At 34.9% G+C, this 13,008-nt stretch overlaps 1 protein-coding gene across 1 annotated transcript in view; it reads left to right on the plus strand.

The window, feature by feature from the left end:
- LOC144981047 (uncharacterized) overlaps positions 1 to 8,530 on the plus strand; it is a 20,248-nt gene extending 11,718 nt beyond the window's left edge. The window contains exon 2 of the mRNA XM_078929135.1: positions 1 to 8,530. This exon is cut by the window's left edge and continues 2,270 nt beyond it. The gene's annotated coding sequence lies outside the window, so the exon portion shown is untranslated.
- Positions 8,531 to 13,008: the final 4,478 nt, after the last annotated feature.

Here is a 13,008-nt window from a genome sequence, read left to right on the forward strand (position 1 = left end):
TATAAACAATAACGTGAATGATCATTGTCATTGTTGTTATACCACCAAATGGTTGACTAGTAATCACACGATTTTCTCGATCATATTATAAAAGTTTAAGTTGACACATAGTTTTCTGTGTTGGTTCCATTGATCAAGCGGTAGAAAAGTATGTATTTTACTTAGACACATACCATCGATCGTAAAACCTGTGTAGTTTGCTATGCTTACCAATCAATGCCATTGTTTACATTATGACGACTGTCCGAGAGGCGTGGCTATCTAAGTGTCTATTGTATTTTGTATATCTAATTCTTTTTATTTCCCCCACATACCTACTCCCTCTCTCATGTCCAAACCATCTCAATCTATCTTCCCTCATCTTTATCATGATCACCTATCCATAAATGTCAAAACATATTACAATTTCTGACCCATCATATCAATTCTTTATTATAGATAGCGTGTGCTTGGTTAAGAACCTCACAACCTTGCCATCCGGAAATATAACGGACCAATATACAAAACTGTGTGTAATCTTGGTCGTAAATAATAGTTTGGTTAATACAGTTTAACGAGAATGTACTCATAACCGTGGATGGCAAAAAACAATAACAAAGACCCGAGTGACGTCATCTTTATTCTACCTATATCAAGTGGTAAAGGTGATGAAATATAAATTCAGAACTCGAAATATGAATTAAAAGATACGTTTATTTGTTTAATTGTTGAGAAACGATTTAGTTCCATAAAGAGCAACAATCTGAAATTCCCTTTTTCAAATCAGTTTCAATATTGATGCTATGCGCCGAGTTAAAATGCTCATAACATCCGCCAGTCGGATATAGAGAGTATGAAGTTTACGTCACTAAGGTCTTTGTTATAGCTTTTTGCCATCCATGTTTATGAGTAATTCTCACTAAACTGTATTAAACATACTAAAACGTTCAAGGTTACACACAGTTTTGTGTGCTGGTCCGTTATACTTCCAGATGGCAATGATGTTGTAAGTGTAAGCTTCTTAGCCAAGCGCATACTTTCTATTGAACTTGAACGTACCAATACACAAGACTACGTGTAAACTTTAACGTTTATAGTTTGATTGATACAATTTAGTGGAACTACTCATACAAATGACTAGGTAAAACAATAACAAAAGAGATGAGTGACGCCAATTTCGTTCCTCTATAAACAGTTTGTCATGGTCTCAAGTGAGTAAAGAGCTACTCGACTATGCATAAAGATATATGTAGAATGAGGCCCCAGAATTTACTAGTTACTATAAATGAAAAACAATTAACGATTTGTTTACAATGAAATAAAAATAATGATGAAATTTAATTAAAAGAGATAAACAGTGATCGTGGCAGTTACAAATAGAGATATGAATATTTTACGTAACTTATGATAGTATGTCAGGTTCGTAAGTTTACGTTTCCAGGCAGTTGATGGGCTTGGATGATCTATTCCTCTGATAACAGGATCGGACTCGTAAAATTCCACTTCCAGGCAATTGGTAAGAGGTTATAGTGTAGTACAGCGGGCTTGGGTTTGATCCTTGAAGATTATACAATCAAAGTTAAAAGCTCCGGCGTCTTAATGGTGTAGATATAATATCTACAAAGTCCCAAAAGATAAAAATCTTCCAGTATATATATAGGAATAGAGTGACTGGCCGTCCGGCATAGATTGTGGAGAGAAAGTGAGTGTAGAGTGTTAGACCTATCAGCTTTTATAATAAGTGGCTACGTGACAGAATGTAGAACGAAAAGTATTCACTAATTAGAAATTAATTCGAGGGAAGGCTATAAAAGGAAAGACGATCTAATATTAGAAGGTAAAGTTTATCTAAGCCTACCGAAATATAACTGGGGTGAGATGAATTCAGTTCTTAATAAAATAAAATTTAATAAGATAATTGTGAACAATCTTTACTGTGACACCCCCCACCCACGTTTAAAATATACTCTTTAACCATTATGGGAAAGATAGATTTTACAAACGGAAGTAAATTTACTATCATGATACTCTAGCATTAATCCATTGTTATGATTTGTGCTACAATTAAATTATTTATTAACTAGACATGGACATGTTTATATTAACGTAGGTATATGAATGGGTGACAATAACAATGAAAGATTGTGATTACAAATCATTGTGATGAACAACATGATGGCAATGTGATTACAAATCATTGTGATAAACAATAGTGATGGCAATGAAGCATGATTTAAGTCGATGATATGAAGGTAATTTACTGAATGAAATGAATGAAAATGTAAATGGAATATTGACATTTCAATTATTAATCATAAATGAGTGAAAATTCATAACAATAATAGTAAAGAGAATATTTCCCAAATCATGAATGGGTATGGTATATATATCCAAACAATACTCAATGTTACATTAAGTTGGGTCATCATGTTTACAAATAAAATTATCGAAATTGTGCGTTCTGATTTGGCATAATTTGCGAGGTAACTAACAGTATGCATGGGAGGTTAAGTTATACCCTTCTCACGTGTTTACACTAATCGAGAAAGTAGGTCGGCGTGAATATTTTCACAGCCTGGTATGTGAGAGATACTGAAAGTGTAATTTTGCAAAAATAGACTCCACCTTAGTACTCTACTATTATTCATTTTGTTATTTCTTATGTACGTGAGTGGTTTATGGTCCGTTTCGACCACAAACTCTTTTAGCAGTAGATATCTGCTGAATGTCTTTAAAGCAAAGACGATGGCTAGTCCTTCACGCTCTATTACAGAGTATCGTGATTCTCTGTCCAATAATTTTCTGCTTGCATATAAGCAAGGCATTAGAGTTCCCTCATGCTCCTGTAATAGTACACCTGCGATGCCCTTATCAGACGCGCCAGTTCTTACAACAAATTCTTTTGATATGTCGGGTAATTTAAGAATTGGTTCTGAACAGAGTAATGCCTTTAATTGGTTAAAGCTATTCTGACACACTTCTGTCCAAACAATTTTGTTCGGTGACCCATTCTTTGTCAGATTTGTTAGCGGTGTCGCGATGTGCGCGAAGTTGTAAATGTATTTCCTGTAAAAATTTAGGAGCCCAAGTACTTTGCGTACTTCTTTTTTTGTCTTAGGTGGTTGCAATTGTGCGATTTTTGTTTGTTTTTCTGTCTCGGGTGTCTGTGTCCCATGACCAACGGTATGACCGAGAAAATCAATTTTGTAAAATGCAATGCTTGTTTTTGACGGTTTTGTTGTTAAAGAATTACGTTTTAATGCTTCAAGCACTAATTCTAAGGTTGTCATGTGATCAGTCCATGAGTTTGAGAAAATACATGCGTCGTCGAAGTATGAGAGTGTAGACGGGATGTCTTTTAATAACATACGCATCATTCTTTGGAATGTCGATGCGGCTGTCGATAATCCAAATGGCATATAGTTAAATTCTAACAATCCTAATGGTGATTGAAATGCTGTGTATTTCTTACATGATTCTTTCAGTGGAATCTGCCAGTAACCTCTAGAAAGATCACATTTTGTCATGTATTTTGCTTGAGATAAGGCAGCAAATAAATTCTCTTGATTTGGTATTGGTTCTGCATCAAACACTGTTGCTTCATTTAATTTGCGAAAGTCGATACATAGCCTTATCGATCCGTCTTTCTTTTTCACTACTACTATTGGTGATGAGTATGGGCTTGAAGAATATCTAACTATTCCTGTATCTAGCATATCCTTAACTTCCTTTTCAACTTGTTCTCGTGCGTGAAATGGAATAGGATAGTTTTTTTACGTTGATAGGGGTAGATGTGGTTAACTTTATGTCGTGTTCCACTAATGTTGTATGTCCGGGTGCGTCTGTAAAGACTGACTGGTACTTTTCTAATAATGACCTGATTTCTCGTTTCTGACATTCGTTTAGTTGAGGATTGATTGTGACGTCATTAATTGTACTATTTTTAGGGTTACCGTGTTGTGGGGTGTGTTGTAGTTCGACATCATCGCTGTGAGTTTCGATGATTAATCCTACATTTGCAGCTTCAACATGGTTAAATATTGGTTGTGATAATCTGTCTCTATCGAAATATTTTTTTAGCATGTTTGCATGGAATGTTTTTGTTGTGTTGTTAATTTGAATCTCGTAATTAACACCAGATCGTACTGCTAATACCTTGAATGGTCCTTTCCATGTAGCTAAAAGTTTACTCGAGTCATCGGGTAAGAGTATTAGTACTTTGTCACCAATCTCAAATTTTCTTGACTTGCTTTTGCGATCAGAGTATTCCTTGTATTTCTCTGCTTTTTTAGTGACGGATTCCTGTGCTAGCTTACATGTGTCCTCTATTCTGTCTTTCAGGTTTCTTACATATTCGTAAGCAAACATAATTTCGTTATTGTCCTCCTCATTCCCTTTACAAATGTCGGCTACTATATTGATCGGGCCGCGAGGTGATCGTCCATACATCAACTCAAATGGGGAGTAGCCTGTAGATTCTTGGGGTATTTCTCTATATGCAAATAGGATTGCTGGTAAGTATCTGTCCCAATCATCTGGTTTTTCTGCTGACACTTTTCTTAACATATTCTTTAGAGTGCCATTAAATCTTTCACAAAGACCATTTGCTTGGGGGTGGTAGGGAGTTGTGAATGAGTGTTGGATTCCCATGAGTTTCATGGTTTCATGCATCATATGTGATGTAAATTGGGGTCCATTGTCCGACAGTATCTCATTTGGTATGCCTATTCTGGTAAAAATTGTCATCAATGCTTCAGCTATGTGATCCGATGTAGTTGATTTCAATGCTATCGCTTCTGGCCACCTGGTTGCGTAATCGACTAGTGTTAGTATGTGTGTATGGTTTCTATCTGATTTTGTTAAAGGGCCTATAATGTCAATTGCAACTTTTTGAAAAACTTTTTCAATAACTGGGGTTGTCTCTAATGGCAATTTCGGTATTCTGCCTTTTGCGACTCTTCTTTGGCATGTGTCACACGATTTCACATATTCTCGGACGTCTTTAGTAATTCCAGGCCATGTGAAATTCTCGGATATTCTCTTCAATGTGGAAGAGCTCCCAAGATGTCCAGAAGTTATTGAATCGTGCGCTATTCCAAGGATTTTGTTTCTGTAAATACTCGGCGTGACCAGTTGTTTAGCTATTTTGTTTCTTTTCCTATGTAACCTGAACAGAATATCTTTTTCAATGATGTATTCAACTTTTGATTTCGTCCCTTTGTTTGCGATATTGAAATATGATGTTAAAGTCGGGTCCTGTTTCTGTTCTTCAATGAACGTGTTCCTGTCAAATTGTTGTGGTTCTAGAGAAATAGTCATTGGCTTCTCTGTTGTCTTAGTCATCTTTCTTGTTTCTGCTAGACAAGCTGTTTCTTGGGTTAATGACCATTCCTTTACATCTGTTGGGTTGTCTTTAAGACCTTTTATATTGCCAACAATAACATCAGCGACGGGGTTGGGAAGTATACAGCATTCCACTATTCCTGTATAGTATGGGGTTTCTATGTACACGTTAGCTGTTTCAAAGGTTTCGACTGTGCCACTGAATGTGATGCATTGTACCGTTTTTCCAGTTTTGTCTTCGTCATTGATCAAAGATGCTTTTATTCCTACTGTACTGCATCCTGTGTCTCTCAATATTTTGCAATCAGTTCCATTAGCTTTGCCTTCACAAAAAAATAGCGATCCTGATTTGTGAGTTTGTGTTAAAAGTGACATACCTTTCACGCAATACACATTTATATTTTCTCCTGACATTATTCGTGTCTGATTATTTACACTGGTTTGGAGTGATGCATTTGCAGTTTCTTTCGGATATCCCACGATTTTGTAACATTTGTCTGCTGTGTGGCCTTTCATTCCACAATATTGACATTTAATTATAGGTTTGTTGGTTTTCTTATACTCAGTATTATTGTCAGTGCTATTTCTTGTTTTGTTTTGATAGGGTCGGCTATGGTCTCTATTGAACTGTTTGTTCCATGGTTTGTTACTATGATCATCTTGTTTCACTTGCGTGTTCCGAGTGATTGATCGGCTCGTTCTATTTGAGTACTGAACTTTAGGTGTACCTGGACTCTGAGCAGCGGCAGCGTAGTATGGTTCCTTCAATGTTCTGCTAAGGGGTGTCAATGGATGTGCGCTGTTAAAGTTTTCTGCGTAGATTTTTAATTTGTCCAAGTTTTCTGGCTTTCTCTCTTTAAAGAATGCGACTAAATCTGGGTTGCAAGCTTGATAGATTCGATTCTTCAGCGTGAGATAGTAAAGGCCTGCAAAGTCGTCTTGTTTTACGTTTGCCAACTCAAGCCACCGATTTAGAAATTGAGTAATTCGGTTCACGAATGTATTAAAGTCTTCTCCACTTTCCGGTTTTGCAGTGTGAAACCTTTCCTGGTAACCATCTTCCGTTAATCTAAATCTTTTTAGTAGAGCGTCTTTAATTTTACCATAGTCATCTGCATCTTCAGTTGTTAAGGTATAGAAAACTTTAGCGGTTCTCCAGATAAGCAGTTAATCAAGGCTGTGGCCCATTTGCTTTCTGGCCAACGATAACCTTTAGCCTGAACTTCGAATCGGTGTAAGAAGGATTCTAGACAGTCTGAGCGTTCATCGTATGTTGGCATGCGTGGAAGTTTCACGAAAAATTCATCACTATTATTATGTTTTCTTTCATGACCGGTTTTTGTTTTTTCAATTTCCAGCATCATTTGGGTCCTTTTGGTTTCTTCTTCTGCTAAAGCTATTTGTCTTTTTAGTTCCCTTTCTTGGACTCTTTCTTCTCGTTCTTCTCTACGTATTCTTTCTTCGTGTTCTTTTTCTTCTCTACGAATTCTTTCTTCGTGTTCTTTTTCTTCTCTACGAATTCTTTCTTCATTTTCTTCTCTACGAATTCTTTCTTCATTTTCTTCTCTACGAATTCTTTCTTCATTTTCTTCTCTACGAATTCTTTCTTCGTGTTCTTTTTCTTCTTTACGAATTCTTTCTTCATTTTCTTCTCTACGAATTCTTTCTTCATGTTCTTTTTCTTCTTTTACTTTCTCTTCGCACCATGAAAATATTCTTTCCTGGGGTATTTCTAAGTCCTTTGCGAGACTTAAGTATCTTTTATATGCTTCCATGTTGCAATAAATTAGTTACGATGTTTTATATATATTATATTGACAGGATACTGTTACTGACTGTTTTATTTATTTACACTTACTGGAATGAACTGTTCTATTTTTAGAAATCTCTCTCTCTTATTTCAACTTATTATGTATGTTGAATTTGATGCCTTTTATCGTTATATCTTATAAAGCAATGTGTCAATACAATGCGGAGTTATTATGACTTGTGTCAATAACAATGTGTCAATCGCGTGTACTCTAAACTATGTTACTACGAAAAATGTATCACCAATGTGTGTGACTCGTCGTTAGTTTGTGTACAATTATTCGCAATGACGCTAATATACTAGAGTGTGATAACAATAATAGGATGCCAAAATAATCCCAAGTTATCTATCACTAAATATAACACGACGGCTAGTAGACTCCTTTTATTATTATTTAGTTTTTAAAGACTCACTTTTCAGAACATAATATATAAGTGGTTTTCGGTAACAGTAATATGCCAAAAATGCATTTAAAACAAATCACTATGCAAAACAAATCACGATGTCTATAGTTACTATGTGATGCCAACTCATGTAAAAGAGAATAATGAAGGATATATTTACCAACTCAGTTCGTGGCTGGGACCTCTCTCTTGTTCAATGGTTGTTCAACAATTGTAATTAGGCATTGAAGAGTGTTTAACAGTGATGTCTGAAATACAAAACAATAAAATATCGTAAGATTTACAATAGTTATAAAATGTGTTCACAACACTGAGTGATTGGATGATAGGTGAATGAATCGTTATGGAATGTAAACATATTGAAAACAATTCATGAATGAGGCAAACAACAAAATGAAATGTGTGATATAATAACAAAGTGGACAAGGAATGAATGAATGAATGAAAAACTGAGTGAATAGATGAATGAATGAATGGATAATGTATGAATGAAAGAATGAAGGGAGGAATAAATGTATGAATGATTGGATAAATGAGTGAATAAACGAATGAATGGATGAATGAATGAATGAATAAATAAATGAATGAACAATGAATGAATGAATAATTTATAAGTGAATAAATGAATGAAGGAATGAATCAATAAAATGCTATTCAATTTGAATGAAAGAATGAATGGATAAATTGCTATTCCATTTAAATGAAGAAATGAAAAAGAAAAAAAAATTAATCCTGTAAATAGGGAGTTCAATTAAAATATGATCAAGTGGGGCAATTAAGAGTTTTACAATTTAAACTTTAAAGTTAGATGAAATAGATATAAGTAACTAAATAAATTCAATTCTTTATATGTGTCCCCTCCAAAATGTCATGGTCTCAAGTGAGTAAAGAGCTACTCGACTATGCATAAAGATATATGTAGAATGAGGCCCCAGAATTTACTAGTTACTATAAATGAAAAACAATTAACGATTTGTTTACAATGAAATAAAAATAATGATGAAATTTAATTAAAAGAGATAAACAGTGATCGTGGCAGTTACAAATAGAGATATGAATATTTTACGTAACTTATGATAGTATGTCAGGTTCGTAAGTTTACGTTTCCAGGCAGTTGATGGGCTTGGATGATCTATTCCTCTGATAACAGGATCGGACTCGTAAAATTCCACTTCCAGGCAATTGGTAAGAGGTTATAGTGTAGTACAGCGGGCTTGGGTTTGATCCTTGAAGATTATACAATCAAAGTTAAAAGCTCCGGCGTCTTAATGGTGTAGATATAATATCTACAAAGTCCCAAAAGATAAAAATCTTCCAGTATATATATAGGAATAGAGTGACTGGCCGTCCGGCATAGATTGTGGAGAGAAAGTGAGTGTAGAGTGTTAGACCTATCAGCTTTTATAATAAGTGGCTACGTGACAGAATGTAGAACGAAAAGTATTCACTAATTAGAAATTAATTCGAGGGAAGGCTATAAAAGGAAAGACGATCTAATATTAGAAGGTAAAGTTTATCTAAGCCTACCGAAATATAACTGGGGTGAGATGAATTCAGTTCTTAATAAAATAAAATTTAATAAGATAATTGTGAACAATCTTTACTGTGACACAGTTAACTTCGCGAAAACCAAGGTTTGAAAGTTTTTTACCAAGATAAAGGTTATCCAAATCGATCGATGTTCGAAGGACGAGTTTTCTGACCAAATTTTAAAATATGTACAAGTTTTTCTAGAGTACGGGCAGTTAATTGGTTAAATTAATTTCTCGGGTAGTTTTGTTGATAAAGGGGAAACCCGAAACGTCCATTTTATATGCTTTCGTATATTAAAGTAAAGCTGACATTCAATTTTACATTGTTATTTATTTCTCGGGTAGGTACACCCTGTAGGGATAAGGATTTCAATTCTACGTCTTCATTTCTTACATATTATGTAATAATATTGATATTTAAATACACTCACCATCATCTTTAATACCTCTACCGCCATTCTCATAATTATTATCTTGGTCTTCTACACCATCATCATCATTCTCGTAGTTATCATAATAATAATAACCACTGCCATCAGTAAAAGTTACATTTTGGTTAATCTAACATGTGTTCATCAGTAAGTGTGATAAATTGAGCAACTCATTATTATTATTATTATCATATAATTTTTTTTGTCATTATAATATTAATGATAATAATAATAATAATAATAATAATAATAATAATAATAATAATAATAATACATAATAAAAATAATACATACTAAATAATAATAATAATAATAATAATAATAATAATAATAATAATAATAATAATAATAATTATTATTATTATTATTATTATTATTATCATTATTATTATTACATCATCATCATTTGAAAATCTTCTTGGTCACTGATTTTGGATTGCTGATATTTTTGCATTTTATTAGTCGACGTGCCGTTACAAGTCACTGAAAGGTTACAAATACCAAACATCGACTTTTCATTTTAAAATAGAAAAAGTCATTTAATTTTATGGCCTACAACAACAGGGCACGGTTAACCAAATGTATCTTTTACTGAAATGATCCGATGTGTAAATACTAAATGCTTTACTACTGCGGCTTGAATACTTAAATTGTACAATAGATAAATACATACCTGTATTGTTTTTCTACGTTTAATTTCATACTTTATCAAAGTGGAAGTAGAAATAATTCTTCATTCACTCTATTCAGCGTGCTTATAATTATATTACCTGATATCATATTATCATAAATCAAATTAGATTCCAATTTTTCCTCCAAGTTGAGAAGGAAAGAGACGAAATCGAGGTTTATGTCGAGGAAAAAAAAATACTCCTTCGGAGCCATTAATCCGGAGTTGAAACTGATAATAGCAATTGCTTGCTATCCTCAAAATAGGACGTTAGTCCATCACAAAATACTTCCCATCAGATCTGAAAGACCCGGTTACCCATTCACTCCCAAGTGGGCACTTATGTCTTCTATACCCCAATATCTGTTTTCCAACTTGTTTTTTTCTCTGTTTCTGAATGAGATTACTTGGGTTTTGTCCTGACCCTGGGTCGGGTCATTAGCTGAGAGGGAAACAGTCAAATGCATAGTTAAAGTTTTGGGTGATATTTTTTTTCATTGTAAATCATCCCCCCCCCCCTTCCCTAGTATAGGATTTGTCGAAATAGAATTGGATTGTAGTATTATGTTCTCTTTCCCAAACTCTAATTGCCATTCACATTGTTGCATTATAATTATATGTGGATATTGTCCTTTCAAAATTCCAAAATGACTGAAAGTTTGATTATTAAAATAGCTTTAGCTAGTTTTTAAATAAAGCTTTAATACACTTATATCGCTATGCAGAGTTGTTTTTTTTTTTTTCATTTGCTTTGAAATGATGAAATCGACGAGTACATAGATGCAGGTCTGACATCCGAGCGCACTTAAGGGCCTAGTTTCACATTGTTGTAATGGACAATATGTTGCGTCATTTTTTGAGATTTCCATTACAAAAATGAGCCCATAATGAATTGGGTTATCAGACCTGCTAATAATAATAATAATAAGTGCACGTCGGATGAAACCAAATGTTTGAAAAATGTGTATTTGAGGCTGTGCCTAAAGGTCATTCTTGTAAGGTTTGCCATAAAAATACTACAATATTAAGTTATTTAGAAAAAAATCGTTTTCAGTCGTTAAATAAAGTAAAATATTCAAACAAAGCTGGCGATCTAGCTTCAATAGAATAAGTTTATAAAAATTGTGGATAGAATAACAAGAAATGAAGTGAACAGGAAAGTGACAGAAGACAACAATAAATATTTCGCGACGGCGATGGGGGCTCGAACCCGCGACCTTACTGGTACAACTCCACCTGGCCGGGAAGACCGTGACTCTACCGTATGAGCAATCCACTACCCCAAAAAAGGTCGCTTCTCACCCGTCTTATTTAGAGCCTTCTCTCCCCGACTTCTTGAGGTCACGGGTTCAACACCCACAAACGCCGTGAAGTAGTTGGCCAGCATTTAAGCGTAATAGCCAATATTCTCAACACAAGCAGATACCTATAACATAGAAACGATTGAGACATTGGATAGATTATCAACTTGCACACATTTTTTCATGCGATGCGCAGACCAGTGCCTGAGAGTATACAAGTCACAAAGTATATTTCTCCTGTTTACAAAGGGTATAGATAGTTCGAAGATGACGTCATTCAGGTCTTTGTTGTTTTTTTTTTTGCCATCCGCGTTTATGAGTAATGCTCACTGAACTGTATTAACCGGACTATAAACGTTCATGGATACACAGTTGTGTTGGTCCGTTATACTTCCGGATGGCATTGATTTGAGCTTCTTAGCCAAGCGCAAACTATCTATACCAATTATGCTTTCACTCTCCAATGTGTATTGTCATTGTTTTGATCGTAAATAGTGCTCGAACGCCATTTAACAAAACTACACATTTCTCTCTCAGTCAAGCCCAGGACAAAACCAAGACAGGAAGCATCCCGGCAAACAGATATAGGGAGATAATAGAAGACAGCAAGTGACCTTGCCCACCATGGGAGGTCAAAGATGCTTATGTGCGGCTATGTGGTCTTGTGGTATGACACTCGCTTTCGGATCGAAAGGTCCTGGGTTCGAGCCTCGCGCTCGGCGCATAGTTGAGTCCTCGGAAAAGGCTCTTTACTCATATTCTCTCACCGTACTCGGGTGTAAAATGAGTACCTGGCCGTTAACAGCGTTGTCTATGTCCGAAAAATTGTAATATCGCCTAACAGGCGTCATGTCCTGTTCTACGTGTTAAATTGCTGTTGACCAGGGACCCCTTGTAAAGCGCTTTGAGCACATTTAGTGGATATTGAGCTATATAAAGCTCAATTTTTTTTTTTTTTTATGGCAAAGCCTCAATTCTAAACAGGTCCTGCAGATCCAGGGGAGAAAAAATATATCAAATTTATTTTGTTTTTTAACTTGGTCATATTTGACTCAATTCACTCACAAAGGTCCCCAGCAAAGACCCTGTCAAATTCAAACAATTTTACTCAGGGATAAGGACAGAAAGACGCACAAAAAAGGATAATAAAATCTGGGGATCCTTACCAGTATCCCCCAACAACCAGCCCTCCGAAAATGTTTGTTTTTAAGGGTTTTACGGCGCTTGCAACACATTTAGGTCATATCAGTATCAGCGCCAGTAAAAAAAAAAAAGAAAATTGGATAGTAAAAAGTTCTGGAATTACAATTTAAGCACCTAAGAAAAGGTAAGACAAAGGGGAATTGGTTCAAATAGGAAACAGATGTAGATTCCAAGAGCACACTATCAAAGTACTTAGTTTGAGATCACCAAAAGTCTCATCCAGACACAAGCACAGGTTCCCATTCCCACCAAGAGGAATACACTTAAATATTAACAAATCATATATAACATGTAAACAAAAATAATACAGTGCAAAACAGAGAGATGATTTACAA

This window comes from Berghia stephanieae, chromosome 10 (genome assembly GCF_034508935.2).
Source record: "Berghia stephanieae isolate SIO BIC M18660-M18661 chromosome 10, UCSD_Bste_1.3, whole genome shotgun sequence".
NCBI lineage: Eukaryota > Metazoa > Mollusca > Gastropoda > Nudibranchia > Aeolidiidae > Berghia > Berghia stephanieae.